This window comes from Solenopsis invicta, chromosome 3, assembly GCF_016802725.1.
Source record: "Solenopsis invicta isolate M01_SB chromosome 3, UNIL_Sinv_3.0, whole genome shotgun sequence".
NCBI lineage: Eukaryota > Metazoa > Arthropoda > Insecta > Hymenoptera > Formicidae > Solenopsis > Solenopsis invicta.
The window spans coordinates 23273580-23292044 of record NC_052666.1 but is presented as its reverse complement, the minus strand read 5'-3'; the positions used below and the strand labels follow the sequence as shown (position 1 = coordinate 23292044).

At 40.8% G+C, this 18465-nt stretch overlaps 1 protein-coding gene across 6 annotated transcripts in view; it reads left to right on the top strand.

Moving 5' to 3' along the window:
* The window catches only part of LOC105194268 (peroxidasin), a 188667-nt gene that overhangs the window by 6041 nt on the left and 164161 nt on the right, over positions 1–18465 (top strand). Inside the window, exons 1-3 of one of the 6 annotated variants that reach the window (XM_026137252.2) lie at positions 3873–4438; positions 6297–6538; positions 6721–6866. The exons of 1 other annotated variant lie outside the window; for it this stretch is intronic. The gene's annotated coding sequence lies outside the window, so the exon portion shown is untranslated. Of the gene's footprint in view, positions 1–3872; positions 4439–6139; positions 6867–18465 lie in introns of those variants that run through there. 4 more of the 6 variants (XM_039446832.1, XM_026137251.2, XM_026137250.2 and 1 more) reach the window with 4 other exon arrangements.

Here is an 18465-nt window from a genome sequence, read left to right as displayed (position 1 = left end):
TTCCACTCGCCAGCGCCAAGCCCATTCCGAGATTGAATCCTACAAAACTGACGGTGTTATAATTAATTTATAATACCTCTAATTGCGCGGGCCATGTCGGATGTGGCTGTCCCGGCATTTAATTTGCTCGCTAATTAAACAGGCTGCATCTCCCTGTTAGAGTCCAGCATGCGACCATTTCGTGCTTCTCTCGTCTCCTTCCCCCTCTTCTCCCCTCCCCCGCGGCGGTCACGTTATACTTTGAATTACTCTTCCAAAAAGCTGGGTATAACGCAAGAGATGCAAGTACTCCGAGTTCCAACAGCTGCGTACAAAAACGTATACAGCGAGACACGAGCAGAAAGATGAGGTAGTGATTGAAAAAAGTTCCGAGATAATTTTTACCCTCTTTCTCTTTCTCTCTCTCACTCTCTCTCTCTCTCTCTCTCTCTCTCTCTCTCTCTCTCTCTTTCTCTCTCTGCATTACTGTAGCAAATACGATCTGGGTTTCTTATTTAGCTCGAGTCTCATGAATATTTCTCATTTCTACCAGCAAGATTACGCAAAAGCGATTCTGTCTTGTATCGTTGCGGATATGCCGTTGCAACTTGCCGCTGTCACGTTTTCTCACACCTGCAGTCCATTACATCTTCCGATGATTCGTGAGGTATTTCGAATCGTGTTTCACCACTACGTGTCCAGCATAGCTTTCGAAGGGGAGACGTAATATGTTGGTAAAATTGCAGTCGTCTGAGTATTACATGAACTCGAGCGCGGAAATAGCGTGTGCGTTCCCGCACGGGCAGGAGGCTGTTCGCGCTTAAAATACGACACTTAAAATGTAACTTCATAATTAGATGGACTTTATCCGTAATACGAGTTCGCGGATGCGCGAACACGTGTCCGTATTTTATTACATTATATATAAATTATCTGTATTAATGCGCGATTTTTGCGTGTGCGTGCGTGCGTGCGTGCGTGCGTGCGTGCGTGCCTGCGTGCGTGCGTGTATGCGAACGGGATCGACGAAGCGCCCTCGGGTATGATATCGCAATTGCCGTTGTACCGGAGAGTGTAATCATTTCATAGGACGCGTAACCATTTTACGAGCGCTATTAGCACATTATGCAATTATTACGGAAGTCCGGATACGAGCGACCGCGCGCGCAGGGCCGGGATGATTATCGACAGACAGGTAACGATATGTTGATGGGCCATTGCCGACAGCACTGTCCGATAATATAGAGCGATATAGAGAAGTACGCGCGTGCACACGCGCGGGGTAGGTTATATATTTCGGAGGGACAATTGGCATGTAAAACGGTAGCCGCATGCCATTATTGTATTGTACTTACAAAATCAAGTAGGACTTCATTTCGAGTATACTCGACGTTCCGACATTGTATACGAACTTGTATACGCTCATGGCGTAATCCATTAACATTTGCATCGATTTATCGCATCGCTCTCCGAAATGGGAATGGCGGATTGATGCAAATGTTAAACTTTTGTGCGTGCGTCCCCGTGTAACGATTTTAAATGTTGTTTTTCGGCGTCAATCACGCGCGAAGAGAGCCAGCGCGCGTGAATATTGTATTCATCATCATGCTTTATATAACAAACGTGTTTTATAACAAAAGTGTAAGTCGAGCGTACAATCAGGCGTGAAATACAGATAAATAAATACTTTAACGTAGAAATGAGAGGTGACTCGTAGAGTGTGAAAATTCGTGTCAAACAGAAAAAAAATCTGTAACTCGTTCGTCGCTCGTTCGGTCGAGGAAATCGACGGTAAATCGGTGAAGCGCGTGACGTGTCTCGGAAAAATGATGAAGTATTTAATATAAAGTTAATGTAGCTCGCGAGAGAGCGGTAGACTTGATCGATGCTGGCCATCAATCAGTCTGATATCTATCTTGGGCAAATGTGTAGTCATTGATCCCGTTTATATTTTCGCGGTACGGTACACGTACGTATAATAAGAAAAGTAAACAGTTGTAGCAAAGTTATCTTAACTCTTAAACTGTAACGTTCGAAAAAATCACACTACTGACAGACCGCTATCATGTGTCCGGTAATTTTACAAGTCTTTTTACAATGAAAAACATATATTTTTTAATTATACTAAAACTTTTTAATAAGGAAGGTGCAAAAAGGTGTTTCAATGTAAAGATTAATAAAAAAATTTTATATACATGGTGTCTCTAAAGTCTGTAGAATTTTACTTGTTATAGTTAACGAACGTTTCAAAATTATGAAAAACCGCAAAATATATTCTGGGAAAAATTTTTTATATATAATTATACATAATGTTAATTAAATATGTTCATATATATAATTATTTATAATTATATATGGACATATATAACCCAAGACAAATGTTTATATATAATCCTATATACCTCCTAAGGAGTGCTTTTGCGGGACCTCAACTTAAATATTTTAAATGAAACCTACAAAATTGTAATATATTATTTGAAAGAGCGTAAAAAAAGAAAAAATTTAGTAGTAAAGCGGAAGCTGATACACTGAGAGAAAAAAATTACTTAATTTTAATAAAAGGAAGTTATTGTCAAGTAAAATTTCAATAGCGGTCTGTAAGACTGACATTACAGTTTAAGGGTTAAATCTTGTTATAATTGCACAGTACGATTCCACGGATTGGCATCAGAACTTTCTATGGATAAATGCACTCGTTATGTCAACTGTCGCGAGTAGATGCAAATTTAACGAACGTCGTGCCATTTTCTGTCGTCGAAACATCGCCGTCACTTTAAAGATGTAAAGACACATTTAGGAAAGGAATATGTCGAGAATATATTAGAGAAATGGCGCTTGCGTCGTCGCATAATTCTGGTACGTTGAATTTTATACATTTCGATATATGTATACGTTCATTTGTTCGCCGGTTCGCTGGAATGTCTGCCACCGATGTGACGGGATGAAGGGTACCTGACATCACAGTTATTGCATAATTATGCAAATTACGATCCTCCCCCCTCCCTTATCTCTGCCCCACGATCACGTGGATGTTTCGATTGGCACAAAGTATTTGATACATTTGAATACCCCAAGAGCGAAAATATGAAACGGGTTAAATCAAATTTATCCTCTTTCGTGTTGCAACATTACCTGTCATATCCCAAGCGTGCGACATGCCGTGCAGTTTGCAGCATACGCGAATCAAAATGCGTCATATCCATAGAGCAATAGACCATCGAGTGTCAGTACACTTTGTCGGCATTTAATTTCGGCGGTCTTCAAAGCAATGTGCTTGATATTGCTCTTTTTGCTTTTTACATTGTTAAACCTCGCTAAACATTTTACGTGCGCCGTTCAAAAAGTGACAAATGATCCTTGGTCTGCTTTCAATCGATTTACGTAACGTGATATTTCATGTTAATAAAGAAAAAAAAAAAATATATATATATATATATTGTATATTGGGAGATGAGTTTGGATAACAATTCGCGATAATATCTCCCTTCGTTACACATTGAAGGTTTAACAATTCCTAACCGTTTGTCCAAATGCAATAATTGGTCATCGTAATTGGTATCTCTATTATAATTTAATCGCTCTGTTATTCCATCTGTACATTTAGCGGACAAATTGACGCGATATCTAACGACGCGCGTGATGCATCCCGTTGCGCGAAACGATCATCGTCGAAAACCGCGTGTACATCCGCGACGTGGACCATCGTCCGTGTCGGCGTTCGTGTTTTACGAAGTCGTGAAAGCAAGCAAGCACAAGCTCTCACGCGTGGAGAACGAGTGGAAAGCTCGTCGTCGGTGTGGGTCGGCATCGGTGCCTGCCGCAAAGCGGGGAGTCAGCCCGCGTAAGGGGTTGCGAAGGGGGTAGATGCGTCGGCGTGTTGCGCCGTAGCTTTTGCCTCGGCGCCTGGCAGTCCATTGGCGAAGCCCTAACGAGCAGCGGGCGAGAGCGGAGCATTCCCACGAAAAGATTCATAAGAACTCGAGCGGGCGGAAGTGGACGTGCTTTTTTTCGCGCATCGATACGCCGTAAAAAAAATTTTTTTTTTTTTACACGAACCGCTCCAGTTCGGTCGCCGGTCGCGTCGCCGGTCGCCACCCCGCATATCTCATCGTCGCGTCGACGATAAATAAATGTCATCGTGCGAGTAAACATTGTCTTGGTGCGAACTCGAGGCGGCACTTGTGAAGTGACTCGCGTCGTCGTACGCCGCTCGGGCGAAAGATTTTGACAAGCGGTGCACGCTCGGATGAATCCTCCTCGATGAACGAGTACCGTGAAATTTTAGTGCTTCGGACCACGGGTCTGTCGGTGACATGTGATCGTGCACGGGAGAGAAAGAGAGAGAGAGAGAGAGAGAGGGAGGGGAAGATAAATCGCGCGCGAATCTGCATCGCTATCTGATTGCTCTCCGGCTGCTGCGATTCGCGGAGTGATCGAAGAGACCGAAAGCACACACACAGTAGGCCCGAATACCCGCTTTCTCATTTTCTCTAGCCCGTTTGTATGGGAATGTTAACGACACGGGTCATTATCGCGGGCTCCGAGGAGAGTGACGGAAAGGCATTAAATAGTTAGGGAATTTCTCCACGTCGTTCACACACAATTTCAACGAGTTCATTACTTTGATCGAATCTTGGAGATTACGCCCGATGAATTTTATATTTCTCGCGTAATCTCTGACGTGCGATACAGCGCGCCGCATTCATCATCATGCGCAATATGAATTGCAAAAATTGGACGAAATTATTAATGTAGTTTTATCGCGAGAAGATTTATAACGTGAGAATAAATGGGTAAAAAAAGGAAAGATGATCGGTCATCGCGATTGAAATTTCCGCGGCGATACGTGCATGCGAGGGTACGCCTTTCGGCGTGTGACATCGCGCACGTAATCTTACCGAGCGGTTAACCCGCGTCACGTTGTTAGTTTCGGATTAAAAACTATACGCCGGTCACCGTAAAAGTAGGGCATGTCCGGTCCCGCCCTTCGAGGCATTACCTGATCCGGCCGTAGGACAAAAAGAGTGGAGATGGATAAAAAAAAATAAGGGCAAAAAAAAACGAAAAATTCACACACGAAATTACGCGAAAGGGAAAAAAAGGAGATCGTATGAGCTTCATCACGTGATTCTCGCCATCGATTGTGCGATGGAATTGACATTACGAATGCAGAATTTTTCTACGCCAGACGGCGATAGATTTTTTATGACTTCCGCGGAGAGCTGTGATTTTTTTATGAGACGCGATAGGAGCCGATCTGTTATTTAAATCTCACGGCGGGGATTTTTAAATATCGGCAAAAGAAGCGAATGTTTATCGGGGATTTCAGCTGATCGACGCGGCGTCGTCGAACGTTTCTTTCTTTTTCTCTTGCATTTTTGCAATACCTAATTCAACCTAATTCGATCCAAGTTAGGATCTGATAACAGTTAGTTTAGAGCTGGTACGTGTGTTTGTAAAGCGTTGACGTTGTAAACAACCGTCAATGCAGCAGCACTCGGAACGTTTAACGTGCTTCGGGCCGTTTAGAACGTGAGCGAGGACCACTTACGTAACTGAATAGATGGCGAAATTTCCTTCCTGTTTGTTATTTCCGGCTTGACCGTTACCCTTTTGTAAATACCGAAACGTGTGCGCGCGCGATTATTGCAGCCTCTTCTCTTATGCCCAACGGCGAGCGGAGCATGAAACGTGCACTTTGTTCAATTCGTAGTTCTATCAAATTTGAGTTATTTTTAACCATTCTGATAGGTCGCAATTGCTTTTGCTTAATATGTCGTCAATTTAAAGTAAAACAACGAAGTTAAACAAGTTATGTTAAACGAAAAGCTTTATAGGTCAAAGTTAAATCTTGGTGCTAATATTTATTGTGTGATTTTATATACATTTTCAAGTCAAACAAGTTAACTATAAAAATGTTAAGTTTGACTCAAATTTTATTTATCATTTACTAAATGTATACGTTAATATTAAATACTATTTACTTTGAAACTAAGTAATTTAACTACAGAAATAGGTTAATGAGGTTGTTCCTTTAATTAAATATTTGTGTTAAAATAATAAATTTTGACAAACATAGAAGTAAAAAAAAAAAAACAAAAAAAAAAAATGTTATTTAACTCAAGAAATAGTTTAAATTCGATTCTTTAACATTTAACAGTGCATAGGTGGATCGTTTTCCTTTCGCAATATAACTTTCGAGTAAGAACGTAACAATTTGTCCCGATAAATTCGGCAGAGGCGCGCGTGGCCGCGCGTCAAGAAATTCTCGCCCCGTTCCAAGCGACCGACGACGGTGAACGCTCGCGAAATTGCAGATCGGTGGTGCGCGGGAATTGTTTCGACATCGCGAGAACTGTGATTCCACGCGAATTACTCCCGGTTGAGCGATACTACCTCGTAACTCGCCAGCTCACAGATGTATCGCGGACTCCGACAGGATACGCGCTCTCCGATCGACCGTGTTGGATGACCATCTACTACTTGAAGCGATGTATTCCGAAATGCGGCGGAATGGATTCTGCATCACGCTGATGGCGGCGTTTCGCGCGAGCGAATTGTAAGTGCGATTCCGGAGGAGGAAGTAGATAATCGTTTACGATTTAACCGTTTAAGCGGCAATGAGGGGGAATGCTCGAGGGTTGGGAGGAACTGCCGTGTTAGTTAGCCCTTAACTGCGAGACGGAAAGTGTCAATAAGAGCGAGAACTGTGATTTTTGACCGAGCGGCACGGTTTTTCAGTGGGGCTGCATGAGGAAGCACGACCGGAGTGGCTCGACGAGAAAAAGAGAGAAAAAAAACGCGGGACGGTGGAGAAAAATAAGAAGCGGAAATTGGCGAAAGGCGAAGGAGTGCGACCTGTGCGTAGTGCCGCTGTAGCGAAAGAAGTAAGTACACCATCAATGGCGATCGATCGATGATTATCGCACGCTCGTACGCGCTGTTTATTAGCGCGTTTGCGCTCCCTCCGCGCGCGCGGCCAAATCGATAACGCTGATTTACATATTTTCCGATAACGCCACATACTTCAGCGTGGCGCGTTAGAGGTGTAATCGCATGTAATTATCCTGCGTGCGTGTAACGAGCTCGGGGACCGCTTCCTGATCATTTCAATGCTTTTAATTTGCACTCGATTTAAGGCAGCGTTTCGACACGTTAATTTTATCCCGCCGAGCGATTATTCGTCACAGTACACACAGGTTTGGCTCGACGAGAGAGAGAGAGAGAGAGAGAGAGGGAGAGAGAGAGAGAGAGAGCTGCGTTTCGTTTTGTGTTAATTACATAAATTCGTAGTTATTTTATTATGCCGCTTACACATTCGTGCAGTAGACGCTCAAACGGTTAACAGTAAACAGCTTGCTGTAAAACGAGTTATCAAGTTATAGAAAATTCTATTAAATATAATATATCTCCCAATATCCAATTAAATATAATTCCAAATGCAACAAATGCGCAATGCCGGGCATTCATTATATTTGCGCACTTCGTTTGGAATAAATTGCATGCGAGATGAAAAGTGGCAAATTAACCGAGCGTTTAATTCGCTACGTCTTATCTTAATGGCCGGTAACGACGGTGTTTACTTATATTACTAATAACGGTGAAATATTCGTCCCCTTGGCAGTTACGGGATATAAAATACGAGGCAATCGCGATTCTGTAGTATGGCATCTGTTAAAATAAGTTCGCGCCTCAGCGAAACCCCCTTCCCCCTCCCCTTTGCCGCGGTTTTATCGCTCATCCCGATTTTCATTACATTCCTCTTCCTTGCGAAAACATTTTAGCACGGAAACTAAGACGAGAGATATCCCGTATAATATCCCGTGATTTGCATTTTCACGCTTGCGGCCGTCCTCCACATTAGAGGCGAGAAACACTTTTCTATCTGCATTAATAAACGAGATTTGTGAGAGCCATTTGTTCCGGTAGCGAACGGAGCGTATAATAACACCGACGGTATCGCGAACAGATTGAATTTATTCATTGCGTACATACAACCGTTCGCGCAATTGTTTCTTTATACGGCTGATAGAGTTGGCGCATCGGCGGCGGCGGCGGGCGAATAGTAGTCCGACTAAGCGGATTAATCGCTAAATTGAGCGATACGTTCCAAGTGTGATGCATTATTTCTTTCCACGTTAACATTAACGCTACATGCATACACGGGCCGTGACAGTGCATTTTCGGATAATTAGGAGGGAATTACGTATGGCTTATTTCGTGCGCAGGGAGAGATGGGGTGTCAGATAAATGCCTGTATTATAATATGGTCGTTACGTACGTACGTGACGCGCGCCGAGCCAACTTGCATGCGCGGGATGCCACGCTCGTGCACCACGTAAGGTGAAAACGGGTCAAGAGGATTCCGTCATAAGAAAGTTAATACCGCATATGTCGCAGCTTGCTGAGCGTGGCGGCAAGAACGGGCCACTTTTAAATGATAAATTACTTCTAATGGCGTCAGTTTGCTGGCTGGCGCGAACTTTGATGAGTTTTTATCCGCGGGAGGTGGGAGGGATAGAGAAAAGTGCGTCTCTGCCGTCCCTCTCCGGAGAAGTCGCGTCTTACGTCTGCTTAATCCCGACAAGCTTAATCTTCGTGACGCCCAATTTTTGTCGCATCCAATCTTCGTAATCGACATCGCCGGATTCAAATGGACAGATGAGTTTCATTTGACGACACGCGCGCCCGATTTCGTTTTTCTTTTCACACGCGACGCTCGCGTTTTGCGAAGCGTCCCAGATGTAACGTAACGTTAATTTAAAGATCTCCGCTAACATTTAACGGTCTTCTCAACAATGAATTGCCGTTCGTGTTCCCTCAACGAATGAATCCCGCCGACGACGCGCGCTACAGGATTCCCTTAACCCGATTTACATCCGGGTAGCTTAATTGGAGAAGCGGGAAACGTTACTAGTTTCTACGTTACTAGCCTCATACTAAATTCCAATCAGCGTTGCAACGCTGCATTCACGGTTGCCCACCACGGCGATTTCAGCGTAGTCATCATCGCCTTTGATGACGCGAAACATTATTCTAGACGACGCGACGATTATTTCGCACTCTGCAAGAGCGCGCAGTCGCGTTTGATGTACGTCACTGATATTTCGCTAGACACGATACATGTCGTGGCATGCCTTGCGGCAATATTTGCACTTTACCGTTCCAAACGATTACAGTAATTGTATTGCGACGTTATCGATAATAATATCCTCGATGCATGCGACAAGAAATTATATATTCTCCAAAATTGTAAAGTATCAGGTGTATGGATCAATTGTTTAATTAAGAGTAACAAGAGAGAGAGAGAGAGAGAGGAGAGAGGAGAGAGAGAGAGAGAGAGAGAGAGAGAGAGAGAGAGAGAAAGAGAGAGAGAGATTGATTGATTGCAGCTGCGCTTGACGCGGAGCGAAAGTCTTATGGATGTAAAAAAGAAACGGTAATGATAGCAGTAGAGTGCAATGACATAACTAGAATGTTACTCATATTTTTCTGACGCTAATACTATTCCGGGTGAAAATTTATCTACATAACTAAAAATCTTTTCACGTTTTTTTTATGTCTACTTCATAGGTGGTAAGGTGACAGAATTACAGAACTAGCACTATTTTAATGTAAGATAAATGAATTTTAATGTTTAACAACGTTATTAAAAAGAGACCATTATTCTCTCGCAGAAAAAAATTATTTGCAAATTTGATATTAGTATTACCAATTAAATCAAAAAATTTGCATAGACTAATAAATATTCGTGTAAAAATTCATTTAGATTACTTACTTGTTCAAAAGTTATTTATTTAAAACTGCAACAAAATATAGTAATTTTCGAAATTATTATAAATCAAATTTATTGTTTTCTTTTTTGCAGTTAATTTTAGGGCAAAAATTCAGGTATTTGCAAAATTTTTTGTTGTTGATTAAGAAAAAAAAAGAATAAACCTAGAGCCTTCAGTTATTAAATTTTGATAATTATTAGCTTGTATTGTATAACCAAAACATCTTTAACATTACGCTACATTGGGTGAATATTCGCCTAGGCAAGTTTGAAATCACATACAACATAGACATCTAACATCGTCTGTCTACAGATATATCAAAGAAGAGACAGAGCGATAAGTTCTTAGCAAGCGCTGCTATTTAATATTGTAGCAAACACTTGAATTAACCCATGGATAAGAATTCATTTACAGTAACGCTCTAGGGTAAATGATATATATATTAATGTGACCGAAGAGATATTAATTAATCCTTTTTAGCACGTTATATACTTTGGCCTCGTTTGTACCTCACGAAAGTTTGGTGAGTCGAGAGAAACAAGTAGCAGGTAGCGCTCAAGAAATAAGTGGCATTAAGACAACTAATTAAATATTTTATGGCAGACTAGCAACAACTTTACCAGTAAATCTTGCGGGAAGAGAAATCGCATGGTCCGCGAGGAAGGACCCGTGTTACAAGGCCGTAATATAAATTGTAAAGTGTTCGCGATGCGAATCTTTTGTGCAGCGTGCTTGGCGTCAGAAGTTACAGTTAAACACTCGAGACGGATTCCTCCACTCGAAGAGTTTTTGTTATCATCGTCGATTCAATCGTACAGTTTTTGCGATTCTCTTGGGCACTCCTCCGCTTCTTCTTTCTCGACTGCTCGAAACTACGCGGACGTTCTTAATCGCGGATTTGATGTTCACATTCGTTGGAATTACACGAACGGCACCGACCTTTCAGGCGCTCCACGGTGCTCCGAGTGCACTCGGCGATCGTGCGCAATAGATATTCCGCGTGAATTCTACCTCGCGCCAGGGAGGCTTATTACCCTCAGTACCGTCGATTTATTCGCGAGGAAATATGTATACGATCTTCGTCTGGTTATCTCTCCTCTCCGCGCGTTGGCCGTAACGCGGGCCGCGCTGAATGTAAGCCGCATTGCCGGCGACAGCTTGATCGCTCCTTAAATTACTTTCCACGCCCGCGAGCATTGCTCGTGGCGGTGAAACGTTTATACTTGTCTTCACCGTCCTACCTTCATCCTTCTACGACATTGTAGGAGGGTACAGTACGCAATCCGCGCACTTGTTTTAACTCGCCGGTGTTTACTGCATCGCGAGATTATTATCTCCCTTTATAACCGTTATACACGACAACGAATGTTTAATGGGATGGCACAATAGAAGGGATACGCGCGCACGTGCCTATGCGTCTTGACTTACGACTTTATCCTAGGGAGAGGCTCTTCCTCCATTTCCCCGATATTCCGCCCTGTTCCCGCGTCATCGTTACCCTTTCCCGCATCCCCTGTATCCTACATTGCTGCTTTGCTGCAAGCGCTACGAATTCTCTCTCTCGCTAGCAGCACCGCTCTTACCCTCGATACGCTCGTAAGTTGCTACGAAATGTCGTCTTGGGGCGAAAGTTCGCAGCCGCTGTAATTGAGCCGCCGTATCGCGCGCAGTTATCGACCGCGAATCCAGGATTGCTACGTTATACCTTTGAGAGTGATTTCCCGTGAATGTCGGGTGCACTCGCTGCTACTTGCGGGACTCGCATGTAGCCTACTTATGTTCTGGCAAATCGCGAATCGAGCCAGCGAGGGAATGATACCGCAGCGATGCAGGGTAACGGCATGTGATAAGCGATATATATTTAACGTGGAAGCGTTCTCGCAAGATTTAAACGAGAGATAATTGTTGTCTCAGATCACCATCTTGTATTAATAATAATAATAATAATAATAAATATTTTAATTTGATTTCCCGTTTTTCTTGCAAATATCCATTCTCAATTTGCCACGCGTCACGATTATTAGTATCATTGCATCAGTCATGAACAAATGAGAAATTGAACTAGTAATTGAACAAATTAAAAACAATATTTAATTAAAATAATTAAAAATTAAATAAGAACTAAGGTAGAGTAAAAAATAAACAAGCCATGCTAGGTGTAAATGCGAATTCAAATTAGTACATAACGTAAAAAGGAAACGTTTTGATTTAACATGAAGTTCTTCAGTGCAACGGTAGATTATGTTGGACTGTAATAACGTAGAACGCCTGTACTTCTTTCTTAAGGTCCACCTCTAACTCCTCCCTTGGAATTAAATTCGCTAGAAGGTTTCGCATTTCGTGTCAGAATCAATAAATGGACTCTGATTCTGACTGGTCACAAGCACCGTCTTGTCCAAGAAAATTTTTTAAACAATTATAACAATTATAACCGACGTGGGTGACATCCAAAACGGTCTTAGTTCTTATTTGACTTTGAATTTCATCAAGTTTTTATTGTTATTTGTTACAATTTTAAAATACTTTAAATTAAAACTATATTTATCAAATAAAAATGTAATGTACATTTTTAAATAAAAACGAAATACAAATCAAATCTACGTGAAAAATAAATGTAAACAATGCCAATTAATTTACAATTTATTATTTTGAAATGTTATTATTTGGATGTTATTTTTTACAAATTTTTTACAGTTTTTTTAAAAGGGAAAGTGTTTTCTCATTGGCATCATAATTATTATTAAATTAATTATCAATTTAATATTCTGATAAAATTCAATTAATATTACAATAAATATTCTTGCTCAACTTATGACTGTGTTTCAGAACCGGATACTTATTCGGCGTGCAATTTTATGAACTTGAAAATGTATATAAGATCACACAAATATCAGCATTTCAAAGCCCATTCTACAATAGCTATAAACATAAGGTTGTAACGTTATAAATGAAAGTTATTCATTCGCTTATGAGCTCTTACAACTTTACGGTCTTATGTTACAGTTATTGTAGAATGGGCTTAAAATCCTAGCTATAATCCTTAAGATTTTTCAATTAATTGTTTTTACATGTCCGTCTATGTTTTCTTATTATGATGATTTTTATTTTAATATTTTTTTTAAACACACAGTCATTTATTGGCAATTGTTCAGCGACTGGTGCAGTGACTCCATTTACTTTTACTAAATTTTTCCGATATTTAAAAAATATATCAGTCTCTGGAATATTCTAACAGTTACCACGGTTTTATCGCGAGTCTCACACATCAATCTTAAAGTGGTTGTACAAGCGCAATTAATCAACCAGCCTTTCGCATCCTTCCGATAGTGCTTGTTCCGTATTTGCTTCCTCACAATAGCATTCCGAGTTTTCGCTCTGCATTTCTCAATAGAAATCGGCTGGGTCAATCGATACATTGAATGTAAGAAGCATTCAGAATACTTATTCCCGTCGTACCGATTCGATTATGTTCGTTTTCGAAGGATTCGTCTTGCAACCCCTTCGACGTTCTTTCGGATGCTCGTTCTAAGGGGATTAGGAAGCGCTCTCGGATGCGTCGCAATCCATTCTTGATTTCTTGTAATTTAATGTTATTAGATCTCGAGAGAGAAAGAGAGAACCGTCGATGTTGAAAGAAACGAAAAAGAGTTTTCTATCGTTGAATCTCGGCGTGTGCATAGCTGGCTTATTTTATACGCGGGATGCTCTAGCTCTCTCTCTCTCTTTCTCTCTCTCTCTCTCTATTTTACGATATATCGAATAAAGATTATACGTTATTAAACTTCATCCCAGATATAAGGTAGAATATGCTCTACATATTCGCGTATGATCTCGCAGAAAAATGATTCATGTATCAATCGCTTTCATAACAATGTATAATGTTAAAAAATAGAGAAGTTCCTTTAAACTGTTATGCAGGAAAAATCGAAATAAATCCGTAGCCCAAGGAAATGACGAGGGTGATGGGGGAGTCCACATAAAATCGCACTTGATCGAGAAGCAGCTTATCGTCGAATAAACTTTATGCACGATACGCGATTTCTTATACAATGAACTTTGCGGAAGAATCTAAAGTTGAGAGAGTTATATATTAACAATGTCCTCTCGGTCGTATTACATTCTTGCTCGTAACAAAAGCGCAAGTTGTCTCCCTCGTTACACTGGTAAAGCCATTAAATTTACATAAAAATGTGCCCCCTTGAGATCGGGCCATTCGGTGCGGGCGCGAGGTCGAAAAGGCGAAGTTTATCTGAGGGCACGGCTTTATACTGTCAGATTAAGGAGTTGGAGTTTAACTTTTAGCCTGAGATTAACTGCTAACCGATGCGTTAGTGTGCGTACATTTCTCGAATGGCTATAAAGACGACGGGTCTCTCTTATCGTGTTAATGACAAAGATAATCGTGTGACATCCCCTTTCCTAAGGAGTTGAATAAATCGGCGATACAATTATTACATCGTAGCCTAATTTCATGAATATTATAATGAAGGAGACTAGATTAAAAAGAGAAGATAGAAGAGTCCTTGATCTACGGATCCTTCGCACTTTTCCTTTTGAAGCTTTTTACTCGAATTCGTTAGTTTTACTTAAAATAGAAATGCAGACAGCTTATCGCGCATGCACGCTTAATTTTCTACGGTCAGATAAAAATTAATGAACAGGAACTGTAAATTCCCGAAGTTTCTTTCCCGCGATACTGCCTCTCGATTCAAAGGACCATTATCCATTACCTCGCGCCGTCGTTAATGACAAAATAGAGGATAGTCGCGGCGATTCGTATTTTCACTTCTTTTCCGCTCGCTCCGGCGCGATGCGGCGCGACGCGGCGCGGCGTGGCGCGGCGCGGCGGCGCGGCGGCGGTAGGGCGGGGAAGAGGAGAAAAAGAAAATGGTATATCCGAATCTCGGGTCCCAGAGACCCATTAACGCGCCAAGGGAGAAACTTTCCACGCGAATAATGCAAATTATCCTCGAAACGCCCGAAGGTAGTCGCGCGTCGCACTTTGTCTCCCCTTCCGCTCGTGCCTTTCTTCCTCCTGGTTCTAGCCTTGTAACCAGCGGAGTCTCTATCTCGCAACACACTCCGTTCTTCTTTGCCCCCTTTACCTTCTCGCTCGCTTGCACACTTGCCCTTCTCCTCTCATTTCCCACTCCCTTCGTGCGAGATTTAATCGTTCGCACGAAAGTCCAACCTCGCGACCGAAACGAGTTAATCCGTTTACGTTAATGCGAGTAGGAACGCGTGAAATCTACTTTGAAAGCGGAACTTGCTCCTGTTCGCGAGGATATCGACTATCACTTGACGTTGGAATTTTTTAACGTTCCCTCTTTTTCGGGAGAAGCGATGGAGAGCGCGAAACAAACTTGCTAATAATACAAAACATTTTGAACATTCGGGCAGTATAGTGATGTAATACGTTATCAATTTGTATACTATGCGTCGGTTATTCTATTATTGGCTTCCGCAACAACCGTTCGGATGTATAATTCAGCCTAATTATAAAATCGCCGGGTTACGTAAATAACGCGGGCTTATTTTCTATGCAGTCACTGGGCTGCTTAATTAATTCCAGAAAAAAAAATCGGTGCGATGCGAATCGCTGGCACGGCTTCGAAACAGCTGTCGTAATGCTTCATGAGGTTGTTTTGCAAAAATGGGGATTCAGTTACACGCGTTCTTCCGTAATGTATCAAATATCACGCATTTTTTTTTCCGTTACAACCGCGTGGAACCGTATGTCACATCTAACTAATTAAAACGCTGCCAACCCTGACAGATTTTTTTTTTTTTTTTTTTAATCTTTTTTACGACGCACACGGATACGCGTTTCCGTGTCTGGGAAAAACGTTTTACGTGAAATAATGTTGCGTTAGATCTCATAGAGCAGCTCGCACATCATAACGTTCATTTTGAATATATAGCGCAATCGTGCAGCCAGTTCCTCACGCAGAGCACACGTATATTATTCACCACTATTTTTTTGATACGAATATCTCGTTCACCTGATGTAAAATATACAATATTTCACGTCCCACGTCGTGTTACCTTCATTGTATTTTTATAAAATCTGTATAATGTTACATTACCCTTATTACGCAATTCGAAATTATTTACCAATTTGCATATCATAATATATGTGCATATTTTATACGCATGAAATCGTATATTTCCCAAATTATGCTAATAAGAAGAATGATGATTTTAACAATGGCAATCGCGCTAATAGAAGCTAAGCGTGAACGCAACCGGAATCATTGCAGTAATATAGAAACGTTATGATCGCTATCGCGACGTAAACGAAAAACGACTGCGAGGTGATACGTGGCGAATTGGCGTCATTAATTCAATTTGCAGAGTCGCATTAGCGGGGAAGTGCGCTCTAACGCGAAGGACGAGAAGAAAGGCCTCTCCTCGCAAAATGATGGCCATTTGAGATCTTATCGGAACATATACGTCCGCGGGGCATCGCAGGGCAATAGTTCGATTCACCCCTCTATTTTTTATTCGCAGCACCCCGTCGGGCTATAAATTATTTTCCGATTCCGGGAAATTATGGATCCGCCCCGATCGAGCTCAATGTATCCCGCTTTACTAATTCTGGAAGCGCTTGGCGCAAAATACGTCATTTTTGTCACGGCGCGACGTAATCGGATCAGCACTCGTGTAGAATTTTGCGAAGTTAGCCCTTTGCTTTCCCAAAATTAAAAAAAAAGAGGAAAGCGCAGCACCTCCCCGACAGTTCTGAACTTCTCTATTGATTTTAGAAAAAGTTCTGTGTTTAAAGCAATGAAAGCTACTACTTGAAAAGACGGAAGGTTAACATTTCACTCTCACGCACGCGACACTCTTCATTGAAAACTGCAATTTTTTTTTCGTATTTTAAGATTTCGAACAGTTCTACAGTTTGAAAAGTGTTTCCAAAAAAATGTGCCCAAAGAATCTCCAAAAATAAACTTTGGAAAACAACGGAGCCAAACTCTGACTCTTTGAACTCTTGGGAAATCATCCGAATAATTTTTTTTTATCTTTAAAAAAGTTGGGATAACTTTTCACAGGAGCATTTCACGGCGAGAAAGATTACTTCTAACAGTCCGCGAGTAACAAACGAAAAGACGAGAAGGTTTTGCGGGGAAAAATATTTAAAGCAATAAATCGAGGAGAGCATCAATGTTTATTACAGCGGCTTACAATGGCTAACAATGGACCGATTATTTGATAGCCTTCGAAAATTGCGGTATTGGTAGCCGGAAATTTCTGGTTCTCGTGCGTTTCGACGAGCAGTCCGATATATAAAACTAATATTTACGAGCGTGTTTCCGCGGCAGTAATATTTCGCCTGCGAAAACTGCGGGCGAGGTTCATATTGGGACACGAGGGAAAAATGTTGTAAATATCGTTCCATCATTGACCTATAAATACGCCGGGAGATAAAAATAAAATGTCATATTTTCCAGATTACTCGATTAATATGTGCTTTTCGCTCGATTAGGATCATTTAAACCCTTTTAACTTTTCCAGCGTAACGATTAAAGCTTACTTGACGCCATTTACCGGCGTAATGATTCTCTCTTTTTCTCCTCATAAAATTTTTGAAATTAGTTGCAAAATAATTTAATGATGTTTTGGCTATACGAGCTAAAAGTTATCGAAATTGAAATAAAGTAAAAGTTTCTTGAGTTTATTCTTTTCTTTTTCTCTATCAACGACTGAAAATTTTGATTGCGAATGCGTGAATTTTAACTCTGAAACCAGTTGCAAAGAAAAAACAACGAACAATTTGATTTAGAACGATTTTTGCAGCAAAAATGACTCTATTTTGCTGTTATATCCTTAAAACGATGCTGGAGTCAGATTTATCGATAAACTCAACTTACACATATGTACGATTTATAATACAATACACACAATGTATGAAACATTAACAGACCCTTACATTCTACTACGTTGAGGTCTCACGTACACAAATATACAATTTGTAAAATACTATACTCTCTTAAATTAGGCTTCCTAACTTAATTCTAACTATTCAACATTGTTTATTTATTTATTCTATATCCGCACTACGAATCCACGTGTGTAAAATGTGTAATTACTTTTTACGCATTTGTATTTTTTATGCATTAAATTTGCGTGTAATTTTTACACGCTTAGACGTGTATCAGTATTAAATCACACGTCTAAGCATATAAAAAAATATCTGCACATAAATGCGTAAAGAGTAACAACGTAATTTTACACACAAATGTACACACTTGGATTTGCAGTGTAGTATCTCTGAGACAGAATCGCGCGCTACGAGAGAAAACGATGTAAAACGATTGACGAAACGCGAGTGCGTCGCGATCGATTAGTACCGTGCGAGTAAATAACAACAAATAAATGATGAGTTACTCACCTCTCTCCCCGGGTCGCTCTGCCCGACACCGATCTAGAGACCCTGTAACAAGAGACTGACCACTTTTGATTGGAGCAGAATTTTTCATCAACTCTCGCTTAAATTCAAACTGTAATTACTTTTTTCTTTTAAATATACGTAATATTTATCAATAAATATTATAAAAAAATACTACAAATTTGTTTTGTATATTAATCTAAATAATATATGTTGACATAATTTTTATATTTAATGTTCTCTTATGATTTTGTTATAACAAATATGTTACTTAACCTCACAAAGATACGAATTATTTGTAGGCGTCCAATCTTTACG